The sequence below is a fragment of the Megalopta genalis genome, unplaced genomic scaffold, assembly GCF_051020955.1.
Source record: "Megalopta genalis isolate 19385.01 unplaced genomic scaffold, iyMegGena1_principal scaffold0021, whole genome shotgun sequence".
NCBI lineage: Eukaryota > Metazoa > Arthropoda > Insecta > Hymenoptera > Halictidae > Megalopta > Megalopta genalis.
In genome coordinates, this window is record NW_027476091.1 from 2966426 (window position 1) to 2985825 (window position 19400).

At 35.2% G+C, this 19400-nt stretch overlaps 1 long non-coding RNA gene across 1 annotated transcript; it reads left to right on the forward strand.

Annotated features, from left to right (window-relative positions):
- The first annotated feature begins 1272 nt into the window (after nt 1-1272).
- On the forward strand, nt 1273-9055 carry LOC143260829 (uncharacterized). Its single transcript, XR_013035101.1, has 2 exons — nt 1273-1684; nt 6452-9055. It is a non-coding gene; the product is annotated as an uncharacterized LOC143260829 (long non-coding RNA).
- Nucleotides 9056-19400: the final 10345 nt, after the last annotated feature.

The following is a 19400-nucleotide window of genomic DNA, read 5'->3' on the forward strand; positions in this document are numbered from 1 at the left end:
TTAACAGAAAAGTGACCGTCACAGGCTTTCCAGTAAATTGGCTTAAAATACGCTGGATAAAATTAGAAAGGTCCAAACCCCATCTCATACAATTCAAATGTGATTATAATGAAGATACAGAATTTAAAGCCATTAATTTAAGAAAATCTGTATCAGGTAGACCGCAAAGTTTGAAAAATATATATCAGCCTTTATTATATCCTAAAGGCAGAACTGTGACAAGGGAAAAATGGAGAGACATGATGGACCTGCTAAAATACATTCCTCCTGTTGAACATGATTACTATAAAAACTTGACAACAAATCGAAATGACGAATCCTCACATCCAGCTGATGAAGAAGACATTATTTATAATATTGCTGATGAATTAATTACAAATAATATAATATAACAGAACTGTGAACATTCATTTTTATGCAAAAGCTGTAATAAAAATATATAATAACTAACTTTTTCTGTAATAAAAAACTTAAAAATTTAAAGACTGAATTTAACTTTACTACTTTTTAAGTTGCCAAATTGATTAACTCCACCAGTCACATAAAAGCTGTAACATTACTGACGATTATTTTTTGGCTATTCTTTCTTATTAATTTTATACAGCGTCAGATGAAAGCTATATCTGTATTTATGCATTCTACATTATATGTGTGAATCTATATTATAACAGGAATTTTAGAAAACAATGTACATCTCATTGCTCATTTACTGAGCCTTTTCTAGTTATCATCTGCACACTCATCTAATTACTATGTGTCAATCTCTGTGCACTGATCTAATCACTATAAAGAGTGCTAGGTAAATACTAAACTTCGAAAATTGTGTGAGCTTTGGGTATCATAATTTATTACACATGTTCAGTACAATCACGTACAGCGTATACACATTTCACGGACAAAAAAAGTAATCTTAAATGTAACACGTAGTTTGCTGTAAGAGGGCTCAGTCTAGACTGTTTTTCTGCAATTTGGTAGAGTTTTTTGAATATAATAATTTATTTTTTTGTTTTGTGGAAAGCATGATTTTTGTATTTTTTTTATCTTTATTTGCAAAGTGATTCGTAAGTCTTTTAACAAAATCAGGAAAGAAGGAAATTCTGCGGCTGGAAGAAAAAACACTGCATATCACATGTTTTCACTTTCGAGATGTTTGTCATTTAAAGTTCTGGCCACCAATTCCTTTCTTGGTTTTCCATTTATTGAGCTTATCGTATTTGCATAAACTGAAATTTCTTGAAATTGTAACATGTTGCGGTATTCTCTACAGTCACTGAATACACAGCCGCGAGATCTAGGACGCTCGGAGCGTGGGCTGAGTCGAATGGTGCCGGCCCTGAGCAACGGCGAGTGCGCGTAGGGTTTGTGCGTCGTGCCGAGCCGTGAGTCTGGGGAGTGGGGAATGCCTCGTTTCTAGCTGAAGAAGCGATCTGCCGAGAACGAGGATCTTTGTCGCGTAGACCGTAGCGTTGGGTGTTTGGAAGAAATAAGTATAACTGTGACAATTCGAGCCGAGATTAATTCATACGAAATGAAGGAAGATAGCCGCTAAAGACCATAGGGCAGCAGGCGAAATAATAAAGGACAGTGCTGGCAACAACTGGCAGCGACCGTTCCAAAGATATGTCAAGACTAGTGACCGGCCAGGATCCGCATTCGTAACTGGGAATTTCTGATCGGTTTTTCGGTAAGTCTCATTATCAGTACGAATTTCTTCATTTACATTTCGATGGCTCGGACACCTTCTCTCGGCTGGGCTAATTATTCGCCAGTGCGAATTATTACACGCCACGTGCGTTATGCATATGGCGTCTTGAGAAAGCTTGCGAAACTGGAAGCACGTGTCTTCCACGTGGGCAATCGGTTCTTGCGGATATATGGCGTCGCGGCCATATTTATTTATATTAATATTCGGACAACTTTTAAAACGCCATAACTTGCTTAGAACTGGACTGAACAACTTGAATTTTGTTATTGCTTAGAATGATTAAAGAAAATAATATATGACGAAATATATATAACGAAGATTTAAGAAATGCATTTCATAGATCTCGGTAATTTATATGCATGTTGAAAATTTCAGCGGAATCGGTTGACTTTGGTATAAGCGGTAAACAATTAAAGATCGCAAAAATCGCAGTTTTGTCCTGATTTTTAATATTTCTGTCCAATAATTGTGAGAAAGTTGCTGTTTTAAAATTTGTTTAATGCTCGTAACTATGACCTTGCGTTAACTGATTTCGATGAAATTTTCGGCATGCATGTAACTTATCGAGATCTACAATTCCTAATATATTTTCTTTGCAATATGTAAGCTTATTTTCTAATAAAATGTCGCTTTATGGGCATGTCTTGTATTTATTTCTTTATTTCTAGATATCTGAAACTGTTTCTTAAGTTGTTTAATGTAAGTATTGTATAACATACTGTATAGCGTACCTGATTATACATTCACTTCAGATTGATCCTCTATAACTTGAGATATTATTTTATTGTCGTTAAGAATATGAAATCCTTTATCATTTCCATCATTTTTAATCACATTTTCTACATCGCACTCTACGCAGTGTGAAATGCACCTTGCAACATTATATATATAACTTTGTGATTACGGTTTGTTCGCTATCTGATCTTTCATGCAAAGATGAATTACTTTCACCGACTTTTAGAAGCTGTTATTCATTTTTATTCCTCTATTCGTGTTTGCTGCATCATCTTCTTTGCATTTTAATATGTTATCTTTATAATTTTTTTATGATATATACAGTAAATCTACCAATGTTATATTTACGAGACAAGAGATTAATTGTTTCTGAAGCGTCTATTAATTTCAAATTTTTCTTCAATACAAAGCACCACTCTTTTTCTCTTTTCGTTTGATTTGTGTGAAGACGTAATGAGAATATAGTTTCTGGACGAATCACATAGATACAAGTAACTGAATTAAATCGTTACTTATCTTACATTCTATGCAGGAAGACTATGCTAGAATTTCTAACTAAGAAACAAAAACAGTGTGTTGTATAATGGGTATGTCGCGTAGACTGGAGTTGGATAAGAGGAGCATCGTTCCTGACATCCAATTGTTGGTAACGGGTTACTATGTTGGATAAACACAGTCCAGATAAACGGTGTTTTACTAGTTCTTGTACTAGTTGTTCTATCATTAGTATTTATTTAAGATTGATGTCGTTTTTAAATCTCTATTTTATACGATTTTAAGATTTGTTTATAGTATGTATTTTTTTTTGTTGCAACTTGAATGTCCGAATTATATATAATATATATTATATATTATCAAATATTTCAAGATTTAATGAAAAGTATTTGTTTAATATAATGTTTTACAAGTAGTGTATAAACAAGGATTCGGACCTGGACAAACTAATCTAAATTGGAATCGAAATTGCGTAGGAACCGTATTTTATTAGGCTTCCCTCAATTTATTTTCTTTATTACATCACCGCCCAATGCTTCATCCTGTAACAAATGATAAAATGTCATGGTTAATAGTAAATCAAAGACCTATGCATATAAACTGTGAATCGTTTAATAGAGTTCGATGATGTACCTGCGCTGTTGTCTGTTTTTGAGTTGAAGTAAATTACCTCTCAGATGTTATACCAACAGAACTTTTATGATTTTCATTACTTTTATCGGTTTCTTTGCTTTTGTTACATGCTCCACTGCCATTAGCTTTATCTGTTTTTTCCGCTTCTTCTTCATCGTTACTACTACTGACAATAACTATTATCTCGTCATTATTGAAGGGTTTTACCGGTCTATTAGCAAATAATGTTTGCATCTATAAAATAGCATGCGATTATCCAATCTGTCAAATCTGATAGTATATTATCATTTTTAAATGAGTTTGTTTGCAAGTATACATATACTTCTGTCTTTTCTTTTTGTGCTTCCTCCTTTCTCTTATCACAATAATTTTTAATTTCTTTCCTGATATTTCCAATATCTGCAGTTGTTTCAGTAGTTTCCAAACATAGCACAAGTTCTTTTATTTCACGACTATATGTAAAGAATTAATTGTAACAATACAATCGAGCTTATAATGGCAAATCAATATTTTGAAATATTACATTGTATATGCTTGACCTCTGTAGGTTATTAAAAGCGTTAGTGTTATTTTTGTTAACAAATTTACCTAATGCTTTATTTAGATCATTCACTGTTAGTATTGTTCATAGGTTTTTATTTTCAACCAAACTGGTGTCCTTTTAGTTTTGCTTGTATGTGGTTTCCACAAAACCTTAATTCTCCTAATTAAAAAACCAAACACAAATTTTACCTTCGAGCATCTTGTAGAATATCGCAATTTTTGTTTACCTCAGTATAGCTCATAATGTCAGTCGTATCCTGGAGTACTTACCGGAACTTCTTGTTTTACAGAATACAATTAATTCGTGAGAATTAGCAACTTTATCACAATATTTCTGTGCCAATCTAAAATACACATATTATTTATTTCCATTTATTACTTGTATTCGTTAATATACTAATAGAATCTTACCTGGTCGAATCGAACCGTTCTTTATCTTTCAAGTAAATTACTTTCAATCGAATATACGGCAAGACCGGTTGCTTCGGATGATTTGACAATTGTTCCGCGGTACTAGGAATCAATTCATTTTCTATGCGTCGGTCGACGATATTAAAAACTGATTCTGATAGCAATCTATCATTGTTACTTTTTATATTTGTATCATTAAGGACCAGAGTGTCAAACACAAATGGTCTAACGGTTTTTAATTTCAATTTCTTCAACTTAAACTTATTACCGTTTACGCTAAGTATGACAATGTGTTTGGCCTTTGATTCGCCTTCGCATAAAGAAATCGCAATCTGTAAGTGCGTTTCTTAAGCAGTAGTTTCTTATTTTTCATGCATCATAATTAATAAATAAATCTAAAAATATACCTGTTTGAGAAATGTAGTATTGTCTTTTAGAGTTAAACACGTGTGTGATACAACATTCCTGTTCCCTTCCCCACACGACAAAGTCAACAAAAGAGGGAAGGTGGGCTTCCGAAGTATATCCACGTTTAAGACATGGTGCACGTTTTTTATGTAAAACAAACAAATTAAAGCATTTCACCTATGAATGAAAATCATTTGCAATAAAAAAAAATGGAAAGACCTCTCAATACATATATGGATCTCATAAGTTCACCTTAAAATCGTTCAACATCCGTATTAATTTATCATCGTTCATGCAGCTTAAACCAAAAATTGCAACATGGGTATTACCCATTTTTATCATCAGTGGAGGAATGATCATTTTAGGGGTTGCTGTCCATTTTCCAAAATAATTTATGAAACCAGACACAGACAACAAGTCCATTTGGCCCATTTATTCCACAACCTATAATTTTGATTATAATTACTAATGGCTGAATCAATGTTGAAAAATCACTGTACTTAAACTATTGATATTATATTTCTTACTTGGATGGTCATTTTTCCCGTGAATGGAAAATATTAGCATGTCAATATTAAAATTTGGATCCTAAAAATTTACAGTTTTAAAAGTACAGTGTGGGAATGTTAATTCTGGCTCGCTCAAAAATTGGATGTTAATTGCTCTGATGAAAAAACAATCATTAATATTTGTCGTACTTCAAATACCATCTTATATTGATATTATCATATCTTGCTAACCTGGGACCCATACAGTATTTATTTAACAATTCCATACATTTTAATTCATCAGAAGTTGTTGGTTTCGCATCGTGAAATAAATCTCCACAATGAAATATAAGGTCTACATTTTTTTCCTTGCTACATTGAAGTATTTCTTCAAAAGTATTAATGCTCTCATCCGATGACTCTCCTGCTTGTATAAATTAATTATTTGCAGTATATATGTGCGTGTGTTGCTGTCAACGGTCATGATGCTACCACTGAGTAACCACATCAATGGCCTTGCCATGTTTTAATTACTGTAATGTCTCCAGTTACATTTCGAAATATGTATTCTTCGATGCATTCTCGGCATCGACTAGCGTTTGATGTTTCCAGGATTACAGAACCATATCCTTCACAATGACAATCTGCCTCACTTCTGTGGTTTCCTGCGATGGTATGCCAGCAGCCTTCAGGAAATAATTCTCTTTCTTCTGCTGCCACTCGAGACCAACATTTTTCACACAATTTGTATTCTTCAGCTTCAAACACGAGTTGCATTTTCCTTATACATTGGCATATTAAGAGATCCTCGTGCATCTCTGGATAATCAGCGGGATTTACTTCATCCTGAATGTGATTCCAATTTTTAATTTGTGTCGGACGAACTATCGAAGACGAAGGAGTGTTTTAATTTATCCTGATGTTTCGCGATTAGGTGTCCGGTCGCATCTGTTTTTAAAATTGCATTATTTATATCCGACATCTACTATCTCGTATGGCCCGATGTAACGTGGATCGAATTTACTTGTTTCAGGTTCTTTTTACACATGGACGTATTACTCCACCATAAGTTATGTCGGATTAGCTCACTTATCGTAATTCCCGAAGATTAATTCGTGGGGTGTGAAATTCGTAGCTTCGTGGACGGAGGTATTTATATGAAATCATGGCAAATGGTAAGTAGAGGTCCCATTCTTCATATGACTCGATGTATTGTTTTAGATGTTCTGTTAATACAATATATGGCTCCTTTTTAACGATCCATCTCGGCAACATGTAGCATTAGTTTCCCAAGAAACTAGTGTTTTCATCTATCGAAATGGATTTTGGTGTCTCACGTATTGCAATGAAATGACTCGCGGACGCGTCAGCTATTATCATGGCTTTAATATCTGATAAAGCAACTGCTAACCAATACTTTTTTAAATTGTCTCGCATAGTTAAAATGTAGCGATTTCCATTGATTGTTTTTGGAAGTAGTCCAAATGTGTCGATGGCAAGTTCGTCAAAAGGTTCCAGAGATGTGTCCGTAATAATCACGGGTTGACGGGTTTTGTTCTGATAAGTGAACGAATGAATTCTTGTGAATCTTTTCTCATTTCGGGGCAGTGATATTTTTCTTTTAACCCTTTCGGTACGGAGGACCTGGCCGCGGTTATACATTCGTGGAACGAGGAAGTTTTTCGCAAGAGTGGTTGCACTGTCCGACAGTGTAAACCGCGAAAACATGTTTTGCGGCATTCATAGAAATCTCGAGCGTGATTGACACTAAACTTTTCATTCGGACCGCGACATCGGTGACTGACGCGGAATTTAACGTGTTTGAAAAACATTTCTAAAATGTTTATACTGCTTTGTCGTAACCTAAACCAATCCTCGGCAGAAAACCGATTTCGACGGTATCTTATCTCGCGGATCAGACGAAAGGACAGACAAAACAGGCATGGCGCTTAACGTTCTAAAATCATATCTTTTTCTTTACAGTACATTAATTAAAGTAAATGGCATTGATATAAATAATATGGTCCAATATTACAAAATTAAAATAAATAACAAAATTAATAGTGTAACATAATAAATAATAAAACTAATAGTGAAATATAATCAACGACAAAACTAATAGTGTAACTTGGTGTGATAGTTTTCGAAACAAGGGGAAACGCGCAAGCCCACATTACATTGTTCGCACTGATACTTGGATTCACGTCTCACACCACCAGCCGCACATACAACACATCTTCGTTTTCGATCTTTTTTCCCCGACTGATATATCGAAGGAAAATGTCCCCCTGTGAGCCGATGATATTCATGATTCTTGTGTTATTTTTCTAATATTTCCTTAATCAACTGAAGGTGAAATTTCGCCATTGGGATTTGTTTTTTTGTGGTGTGCTTATATAGGCAGTATGCGTTTTGGGCTTTAGAACAATTTCATTTTTTCTTGACTTCTTAGGTACTTCTGCAAATTCTGCGGTTTGGATAGTGAAAAGCATATAAAATTTCTTTCTATCAAACCATTTCATTGCAAACAGATTTTCAGATGAGCGGAACACTGCCTTTCCTTTTTTCAATTTATCAGTTATTTTAAGCATCTCTTTCCGTCTTCTTTGCACAGTGCCACAAGCGTTCGTACTTTTTTCGTGGGGTAGGTTGAACAATATGGGACTGGAAAACCAGTTATCCAGATAAATACAATAGTCTTAGTTGCCAACCCAATGGCCTTTGTTTAGAAAAGGTTGCAAAAGCGACATTACAAAGTTCCCTGGCTTTCCAATATATTGATATTCGGTAGCTACAGTAGCACTAGCCCCACAATAAATGATTATATCTTGGATATAATCCGTCTTGCAGTCACAAAGTGGGAATGATTTTATACCAAACCTACTCCTTTTCGGGGGAATATATTGTTTAAATGAGAGACGGCCTTTGTAGAGGAGTAGACTTTCGTCTATACATAACCGCTGGTATGGCTGAAATGCATTGATAAAAAGATGTTCGTAGCATTTCCACTACTTCATTTATTTTGTATAAACGATCAGCAGTGCGACCGACTATGTCCGTAAAATGCAACACTTTCAATAATGAAAAGTAGCGATCTCTACTCATAACTTGACTGAATATATCGCTTCGGAGAAGCTTATCTTTAGACCAATATTCATTTAAGGATAGCTTTTTGGTTCGCGTCATTAATAACGACGCAGCAATAAAACAATATAATTCATCCACTTCCATCCCTTCTGAACCCTTCTGTCGACACCAGTAATTGTTTGTTTTTTCCACAATAAATTTAACTAAATCTTCAGAAAAAAGTAGTCTGAAGTAATCCAAAATTCTCGACGAACGATTTAAATTGTTCCCAACTACTCCCGAATGATGTGGCGTAACATCATGAATTTTTGGACTGAGCTTCTTTGATGTCCATTTGATGCTAGAAGGAGTATCAATTCGTACTTCAGGCTCTTCTGCTTCTTCAGATTCTGAGGTGCTAAGTACACGTGCTCGATTGTTCCTCCTTTTGCGAAATGCTAAATTATATTGATTTTCTTCATCAGAATCTCTTTTGGAATCAATGATTTCTTTTATTCATTGTTCTCCTTTCAAGCGTTTTACACTCATCCTGAAGGGAACTAAATTCAAATTGTAAGTTATACATTAAAAAAATTAACGATATAAGCAAACATTCCAATTTGTTTTTCGTAGCTTATCTATATATTATAAAACATATATAATTAAGGCACGCTGTTGACTGTTACTAATTATATATTATAATGGAACGATTAGAACAGCCGGGAATTTTAAACACAGAATAGTAAAGTAATGTGTACTATAGAGAGTAATCATACCCACATAACTTTCCGTTGGTGCTGTTCACGGTGCCCACATAAAGTGCCCACATAACTTTCCGTGGATGCCGCCAATAGGCGGCGGTAGTACCGAAAGGGTTAATTGATTTAAGGTTTCCGTTACACCCTTGTGACCTGCGATTAATCTACTGCAAGCTTCTCCTATTAATTTTCATCGAATTTCATCTGCTGGTGTGACAATGTTATTCGTGTTCGTAGGTTGTGGCAAAACTGGGCTAATATCTGGTTCGTCTCCATCAGTTGAACTGCTGTTCTCTTGGGATTTAGATTCGCAATCAGGTATAGACTAAGTTATACTTGGTTCACTGATCTTGGCAGGTGAGATTATTGGTAGATGTAATGGCGTAGATGAGGCTCCTGGGAGATTGTAGATGAGTGGTGTTTGCATCATTGTTTCTTCTAATCTTGGCTTCGCTGTTATCACAGTTTCATCTATTGAATTGCGTTTGCAAAAGATGCTTGGGTCGTCGATTTGGTTATTTGGATATTTGGACGTTTGGCTCTCATCGAGAGTGTGGGTTGTGGATGTCTTAAATGAATTTAACGCTGTCTTAAATTCCCACGTTTTCGACGTTATGTTCGACGTTCTTTTCCTGTGGCTGAATAATTATTCTTGAGCGAATTTAAAGTACGTGAAAGATAAGCTATGAAAAATATGTCAGGAATGTTCTTCGTATGTCACACTTCCAGTGAGCATTTTCTATGACTTCAATCAACTTTCTACTTGACATTATTAAAACCCCAGAGTAACCATGAGAAGAAAATAAAATAAAACATTTGTCTACAAACTCCTATTAAAATTTGGACGAAACACGCAATAGAAATTACAAAAATATTAGTTTGCATAATTGCCTAAGTATTCTCCATGTTTTTTATTATGTTGACTTATATGACTAGACATTTTCGGAATAATAGAGAATGTTACCTTTCATCTTTTGTAATACACTGGTTTACACTAACCGATGATTTTCGAAAAAGGATTTCATAATTTTGGTATTTTAAATAATGTTGTACACATAATAAATCATCTCATAGGTGTACTTTAAAAGTAGCTGAAAAAATTCTTTTTAATGATAATATAATAATTTAAATCTCTGTAGTTTCGGGAAAATACTCTTTATATTATACTATGTTGTAATACCACATAGTGTTTGTTTTAATTAGTTTTATTTAATCTGATCTTATTTTTATTAATAAATATTTAGCGTTATTTATGAAACTTACATTTATAGGATAGTAATGCATAAATGCCAGCTGAAAACGTGATCATTTTCTTATATCATTATACTCGAGGTAGGAAAGTTAATTCTTAATTCTATCAATTCAAACGAATTCTGCAGTATTTATGGAGTATTTTTTGTTTCCAATAGATCATTTTGGACATATGTTGCACAATGTAGTCATCGAGACGAGTTTTTATATTTTTTCGATCGGATGTACAATTTACACATTTTTGTCCCGATGTCGCGTTCAGTTATGGTTCGTGAAAGAAATTATTCGTAATAAGACTTAATTCTGTTTGTACTATGCACACTATTGAACTATAAGAATTATACATATATCTGTTTGAACTGTTCAAACGAACACGGTAACATACAGTGTATTTGTATGTATGATAATAAGTTTGCTCGAAAAAATTTGAACGCAAATTGTTATATTAATTTTAATGTACAATTCATAACTCCTACTATCGTATAGTTTAAAGCTAACGAGAAGACTTTTGCGACGAACATGCCCGCACTGTTTATAGTCATCTCCTCGTCAAATCTGAATAGTGCATATAGCGGCTTGAGTACGAATCATGCATAATTAAAGTGTGGATAGTAAAGTATTATTATACTACTTTCATGCTTACTATAGCGAAGACAACCTGCAAAATTGACATCACTTTTTTCATCACTTTTTTAAATCGTGGGTTTAAACATCAATGTAGAGTATTATCAGAATCTGAATCATAATGTTTTATGTGAAATATTATATAATAGAATGAACCATCTACATCTCACAGTTGTATGTATTTACGTAACCGGAGGATGAAGTTTTGGAAATATGTAGTACCCGGGAAGGCTCATAAAGTGCAGAAATAAGTTAAATGTTCGACAATTTCCAAAATTACTAATTTATTATTCTTCTCAAATTTCCAAATATGTTGCAAATGTATCTTTTCGTTGGGAAGGATGAATTGGAGGAAGGATTGGAAGGATGAATTGGATAGTGGACTGTATGGTAAAAAACGCTGGTGTAATAACGCTAAATATGTTTTAACCAATAAGATTCGTACAGAGGAGGTTATAGATGATATACAATAGAATGATGAAATGTGACGATGTGTCGTGAAGGTCATGAATGATACGATTAAGCGATCAATTTATGGCTACAAAGCTGTATCGAAATTTGCAAGCGCAATCGGTTGTAGCGAAGCTAGGCTGCAAGCGCAAAAGTATTACAAGCGTAACGTGAATCGCGTGCACAATAGCAGAGAAGAATTACAAGCGTAACTATATGTATCTACGTAACAGTAGCTGCTAACTCATGACAAATGAAAACTAACCACGGTCGCGGTGTGAGGGCCTATTTATTTCGTTGTGAATATTGAAAACTAAGCAGAACTGAATGTTCGTTACAGTGTACGATGGCAATGCCCTAACGAACAACGTTGCATGGGAAACGACGGAAAATAAATAATGGTCGCGCTAGAATTCTTATGCATCGATCCAAGTGATACCAGTAAAGAGGAGGTAATCGACTGGCGATTTAAAATTGATCGATTTGATTTTAGACACACGAGACTATTTTCTTCAGCGTACTGGATCTGTATTGGAAAATTTATAGTTGGGTCGGGTTGTTGCTTGACAAATTTCCAATATTCGGAATCAGCAACGGAATCGCCAACATCTAATTTCACCACAAATGAAGAGTTGCATTAAATGGAACATTCAGATTGAGAATACTCCATTTTTTATTACTGCAGAGCTGTGCATTCTTGGTAGTTTGCAGGTCATTTCTTGTACTCTACGCGCCCGAAATAACTAAATGAGTTTCTGTAGTGGTTATGATATAGAGGAAGAAAAGCAGTGCAACACCCACTCTTATGTTATTCATCGAAACCAAATTATTCGAAATGCATTAATGATACTACTGCAGCTTGGTTTCAGTAGTCGAAGAAAACTATGGCTGGGCTATTAATTATCTCATATCTTTCGATATTGGAGCGATGCTTCCCTAAGTATTAATTATAGGTAAATATAGCCATTTTCAAAGCATGTTCACAACTATCAATCTCAATTTCCAAAGTATTTGGTTCCATAATTTCAAATAGTGTGATATACATAACCAGAAATGTAACTTGCAGTGGATACATTCTCAATAAACGGGCAACAAATATTAATCACATAATGAAAAATACCAAGATTGCACGATTCCTACTAAACATTCAAGTGGAAATTTAGAAAGCAGGAATTTGTTTGCTTGAAGATTTACGGCTTTAATCGTCACCAAAAACCGATTGGATCAATATGGAGATTGAGTGATGCAGTTTTCATGTCAAGATTCACGTCAGTGTTCAGCAGATATCTAGAAGACTGGTTCTTCTGCTTGAGACTTTGTATGGCGCGATTGCGGAAGTAATCAACAAGACAAGGAAGACTACATTGATCTGAATTTCGATGTACTTTTGGAGCAAGGATATGAGATTTGATGTTGGATCTTTCATACCGAACTTTCCTGAATTTGGTTAACAGTCTGAAACATTTACTTCTCGGGGTGAACAGGATCGGAAGTGATTGTGCGAAGTCGTGTATATTATCTATGAATCAAATTGTGCAGTAATGGCACTAAACGTCATGTAGAAGCAAACTTGAAATCTGAATCGGTAATTTTTATTTACACGTCATTATTTGCTGTTGCTTTCCATTAGTTAAAAACTTGCAACCATATTTGGATAACAAGCAATACAGCTTCAGAGGATTGATTGCCTTGCTACTTATTTCTACATTCAAATCCTACTGTCACTAGAGATATTGCTTTCTTGAGTACGTTGATCAATTTACCGTCTGCTTCCGATTCTGACACGATTAAATCAAATACTCTAGATTTATAAAAATCCATGTTTATATGATCAATTTGGAACATTCATTCGATGAAATTGATAATGCAGATTTTCTAGTTGTAGCAAATTTTGCGAGGATATAACCTTGTTGTCTATTAAGTAAGCTAGAGTAGGTATGTCGAATCTTTTCGAGCAAACTCAAGCATTTATAGTATTACAGAGTTAATGCAATTAATAAACTTATTCCTGAGGTTTTTCATAGTAGTGTTATTGGTTTAAATAGGTCTATGATTTATATCGAACAGTATTTATCGCAGTTATTCTTGTGAAATGGAATCGCGTTGTATATTATGTGCTTGAGTACGAACGCTGTGTATTTCGAACCTGCAATTTGGTACTATCACTGATTGTGAGACACTGCATTGGTTTAGGTTGAAGTACGGAAAAGACTCGGTCAGGAAAGTAATTTTTCATTCTTATTGGAGGTTTTGTAAACGTTTTTAAAAAAGACAGAAATGGTAAATGTTTATTGTTTACATAACAGTGCAATAGATTTCTCGCAATATTTTGGGTCGTAACATTCCAATTTCAAAAAATCCTTCTCGCTAACATTGTTTCTATGTGAAATGAAGTTATTTGCATAATTTGGGCTTGATCGAGTTTCGGAAATGCGTTCGAGACTAGTTTCGGAATGACAATATTTTTTAAGTAATTTTGACATTTTCGAATTTTGTGAACCTCATAGATTATTTAAAACATTATATTTTATTTAGGACAGTAATTTAAATAGTTAGAATATTCAAAAATCTTATTTCTCTATAATCAAAAATAATAAATTATCTTTGATATAATTAATCAAGTTAATGCGAATGAACTCCTGGGGCGAATTTTACTTCTCTATTATATCGTATTCTATAGATGCTATTTTTATCGTTGCTATATAGGATGCTCTTTTCTACTCGTACGTTTCGAAATGTGGTTCTGATGTTTTCATGACACTCAACAACTATCTGCTACCATCACGGAAGTTGTCGAGTCGTCTCATCGGATACAGATAACGGCTTTGATTGTGGTAGGCTTCAGCGAGGTTCGTCGTGATTTGGTAGAATGACATCATCCATTGGTTCGTTGAATTCCAAGAAATTTCTGAGAATTTACCTTGTCTTGGTACTGGAATTTTAAAGTCTAATGAACATTCGTTGATACGTAATACATATGTGGCATTATTGTTAATTGTACCGTTATTTGTTAATTAAATTTAGATCTTACATGTGCAATTTTCAATTTGTTAGTGTGTACTATACGTAGATTACCTCCAATTAGTATTTCTATTCGGCAAGATTTCTACAACTTTGTGTGGACTACTATATTGGTTACAAAATTTTCCTATTTTAGACTCTTTCATAAGTTAAATTAAATCTAATGGTTCATAAACTTCTTTAATTTGCAAATTTGAATTTTGTCGTCGTTTTCTATTTAACATTTCATCATGATTTTTAGGACTAGAATTTATTATATCGTTCGTCGATAATTGTTCGACAGGGATTTCAGGTTGTGACGGTGCTTCTTGAGCTTCGGGAGTTGGGATGCGTAGATTATCTTCTCTTTGAAGATAATCAATATTATCGTTTTGATAATCTTGAGAAGACAGATCGACATCGAAAGTTAATGGTTCGCTATTGTGTTCGTCGCGGCCTAAATCATTTTGCGGGATATTTTCGGAGGGAACGTTCTTTACGGCAGACTTTTGAATGTCGTTCGCGCTGAAATTTTCGAGGAACTTTACATCGCGCGCGATTTCTACCCGTTTTGCATCCTTATTTCATATTCGATATCCCTTCGAACATTCGGAATACCCGACGAAAGTCCCCTTTCGCGAACGTGGTTCAAACTTCCCTTTATTCGGATCGTTATTTAGAAAATAGACGTCGCATCCGAAATCGCGAAAGTGTTTAACGACGGGCAGCTTCCCGTAAAGCCTCTCAAAAGGAGATTTTCTGGCTGTAGCTCTTGACGGACATCGATTACGAATATGATTCGCCGTCGATACGGCTTGTGCCCAATAAGATCGCGGTAGACCGGATTGCGCGATTAGACATCTCGCCGTTTCTACTATCGTCCGATTCTTCCACTCGGCTACCCCGTTTTGCTGTGGATTGTATGCGACCGATAACCTACGTTTAATCACGTTATCGCTTAAGAATTTATCAAACCGCGAATTTATATACTCCTTCCCATTATCCGATTGTAGGAATTTCATCTTGCGACCGGTCTGATTTTATATATAGTTCTTGAATTCTCGGAACGCATTAAATACTTGGTCCTTTGACCTTATAAACCGAACTTCGCACCACCTAGAATAATCGTCAATGAACGTGACGAAATATCTGTTACCTGCGTGTGAGTGCGTTCGCATGGGGCCGCAGACATCGCTGTGAATTATTTCTAAGACTTCCGTCGCACGCTTCGATTGTTCCGGAAACGGCGTTTGCTAATTAAAACGGCTAATTAAAACATAAATAAATAAGGCAGTAGGTGTGGGGTGAGGAGTTGGGATGGGTGGGTTAGGGTTCGGAGGATCTATTTACAAGGGAACTTAAAACTAATGTTGCTGTTAAGCATTTTGCGCTATTTAAGGATTGTATACAGGTCTTAAGACAATCACTGATAATAACTAATGACCTTTGTTTTTCCGGAACTTAGTCTATTTTTTCACTTTTTACGGGTTCTTCTGCGGAGTTCGTCAATGTGCCTGGCGTCGTTAGCTAGCCAGGAGTAATCTTTGTTTAGTCTATCCCTGTCCATTTTGTCCTTGATAGAGAGTGCTGTTGAGTAGTTGGATTGTTCTCGTATGTATTTGTTGTCGTCTGGATTGATTTTCTTATTAGCGGAGTGTCTATTCCTATGGTAGATTATGGGTAAGTTATGTTGATCTTGGATTATTCCATTATGGTCACAGAAGAGGAACAGCTCTGGGGGTATGTAACCTGAGCTTAACTTGTTGGGGGTCGTCTCTTCTTCCGTTTTCATTGTGTCTATTATTATTTGATTTTTGGTGTGGCCAATCCTGCTGAAGTAATTTCGGGTGAGTTTTAAGTTGAAGCAGTCTATTCTTGGTATATCAGCTTTTGTGTATATTTTAATGTTACTGATTCTTTTGGTGTAATTTGATTCAGCTGTTCTATATCGGCCGAGGCATGTTCTTAAGCATGATCTTTCAAATCTTCTTATTTTTTCTATAATTGTTGGCCCGGTGTTCCAGAATATGGGCGCGGCATACGTTAATATGGGTCTAACTAATAGCTGGTAGCAAATAAGTTTGGCTTTGGTGGAAAGATTTTTGTTGTAGAAAAGTCTAGAGTTAGCTTTGAAGGTTCTTCTGGCTTTGTCCAGTTGCGTAATGTGGTGTTTGTTCAGTCTTAGTAGATGATCCAGTTGTACTCCTAGATATTTTACTAGCTTTTTGGGGGGGATTTCAACAGTTTCGTTAGTGTGAATGTTTTTAGCTGTGATTGTTGCTTTTTCTATCTTTACTACGTTTGAGTATTTGATTTGTTTTACCGGTCTGCGGAAGAATATTAGCTCACTTTTGGTGGGATTAATTTTCAAGTTCCAGTTTTTATAGTAGTCAGTGATGTGGTTTAATGTCATTTGTAGTGAGTTTTTGATTTGTCCTCCGTCCGTGTCAGCTTTGTAGATTATTAAGTCGTCCGCGTAGGCAATCGAGTGTAGTCTGTCTACGGTGTTGAGTCCGAATTCGTTTATAACTTCGCTATTATAAATGTTGAAGAGTATTAGTGATGTTACTGTTCCTTGTTGTAGGCCTTCTGAGATGTTGAATGTGGTGGTAGACATTTTCGTTCCGTCCCATATGCGGAACGTTTTTCCTTTGGTCATATTTGCTATTAGTAGGATTAGTCCTGCTGGAAATTGGTATTTGTCTAGTTTATGAATTAGCCCATTATGCCAAACTGAATCGAATGCTTTTTCAAGGTCTAGCAATATTGCCCCCACTGTCAGTCCGTTGTGTAGGTAATTGTTGAGGTCAGAAGTTAATTTGTGAATTGCGTGTGTGGTAGAAAGTTTATTCTTAAATCCGAATTGGTTATCTGGTATAATATTGTGTTCAAATGTTCGTAGTGAGACTAATGGGTCTGTAGCTTTGTGGCTCTTCTGGGTTTTTACCTTTTTTTAGTATCGGTAGGATTTTAGCTTGTTTCCATCTGTTTGGGTAATAGGCGTGGTTAATTGCATTATTAAAGAGTATCGTGTATTCTATTATGATGGTTGTCGGTAGATTTTTGATGGCTATTGATGGGATGTTGTCCAGCCCTGACGAAGTCTTATTATTTAGCTTTTTGATAATTTCGCTTACTTCACTGCAAGAAATGAAATGATTGGTTTCTTTATCCAGGTGTACTGGCCTGTATGCTGGGTTAGCGTCTGTGAATGTTGTAAAAGTTGCCTTTGTATCTGTCATTCTTTTTGCTATTTTGCTATATTTGTCTGTTGTTTCGTCTGCCAGTCTTTTGGTGGTTGTATTGGTGTTAGTGTATCTTGGTGAATTTATTCTTTCCAGATACTTTCCTATTATCTCGAGTTTAGTAATCGGATCTGTAATGTAAAGTTCGTTGTTGTCGGTCCTGTCTGGTAAACTTTTCGCTACTTCTTTGTTAAATTCGTTTTTGTTAATATCAAGTCTGAGGTTTTCGATGCTAATGTGTTTTTGTGGTCTCAATATCCTGTTAATGGTCGGGAAAAATTCATTGGCGTTCTTGAAGTTATATTTTTAATGATGGAGGCCCAGTATGCGGTTGCAGCTTTAGAGATTTCAATGTGGAGTTTTTTATTGAGTATTTTTATTGTCCGTTTAATTCTGTTCGTCTCTTGTCTGCTGTGCTTGCTCGAGCTTTGGTACCTGATGAAATACAACCTTGATATTAGGCATGATTTTGCCGCGTGTAGTTTTTTAGTGTTATTGCTAATGTATTTTTGATAATAATTTTTATTGCTAGGTTTATTTGTTGGGACTATTCCTTTAATTGTTTTTGTGATAAGCAGTTCGAGGTAGCTGATACCTTCGTCTATTTCATTTATCGCGAGAATCCTATTACCCGGTAGTTTATTTTTTAGGTGCTTATCGGCCCGTTTGGCGAATTTTCGCCAATTAGTTTTTTTATAGTTGAATGAGTGGGGTTTAGGAGGAGTTGGTGTTATTCCTTGGAACAGTGTGGTTGGTTCTATTGCGAATGTTAGTGCATTATGATCGCTATCGTATGGGTTTGTCCTTATTTTGTTGTTGTTGAGGTTCAGTATATCTAATCTGCTGTCTGTTATGCAGTAATCCAGGAAAGAGTTTGCTTTGGTGTACGTAGGGTTGGCAGCTGCGTAGATTGTTGTTTTATGTGATATACTGTTGTCGACCTCCCATTGTAGTAATCGTCTGCCCCTGTCATTCGTGTTTGAATCACCCCATTGTGTATTTCTGGCGTTCATGTCGCCGGCTATGATGAAGAAACTGTTTTCGTTGTCCAGATGAAAGTCTTTGTAAAGTTGTTCGAACTCGATTATGAATGTGTTTTTTGTGGATTGTGGGGCGTATATGCTGAAGATGAGTAATGTTTTTTTTTAGTTTACTATTATTTTTATCACTGTGTATTCTATGATTCTATTTTTCTTTGAGTTTGGGTATGGGACCATGGTGTAATTGATGTTGTTTTTTATAACTATTGCAGTACCTCCGCCTCTCGAGTTTGGAGCTCTGTCTGTCCTAATTATGTCGTAGTTGTTTAATTTCAGTTTGTGTTTTTTGTTAAGTTTCGCTTCTGAGATCAGTATAATGTCGTGTTTGTAAGCTTCAATATATTTTTGTAAGTCTAGTCTTTTTTTAATTGTGCACAGTGAATTTACATTTATCGCTGATATTTTGATTGGGTTGCTGGTGGTTGTGTGAGCCATTACTCGATTGACCATTGTGCTAAATAATCGATTCTCAGTGTATTTTGGGTGATTTTATTATTGAAATCGACTAGTTGCTCTTTGATTTCGTCTAAGCTACTTCTGAATATATC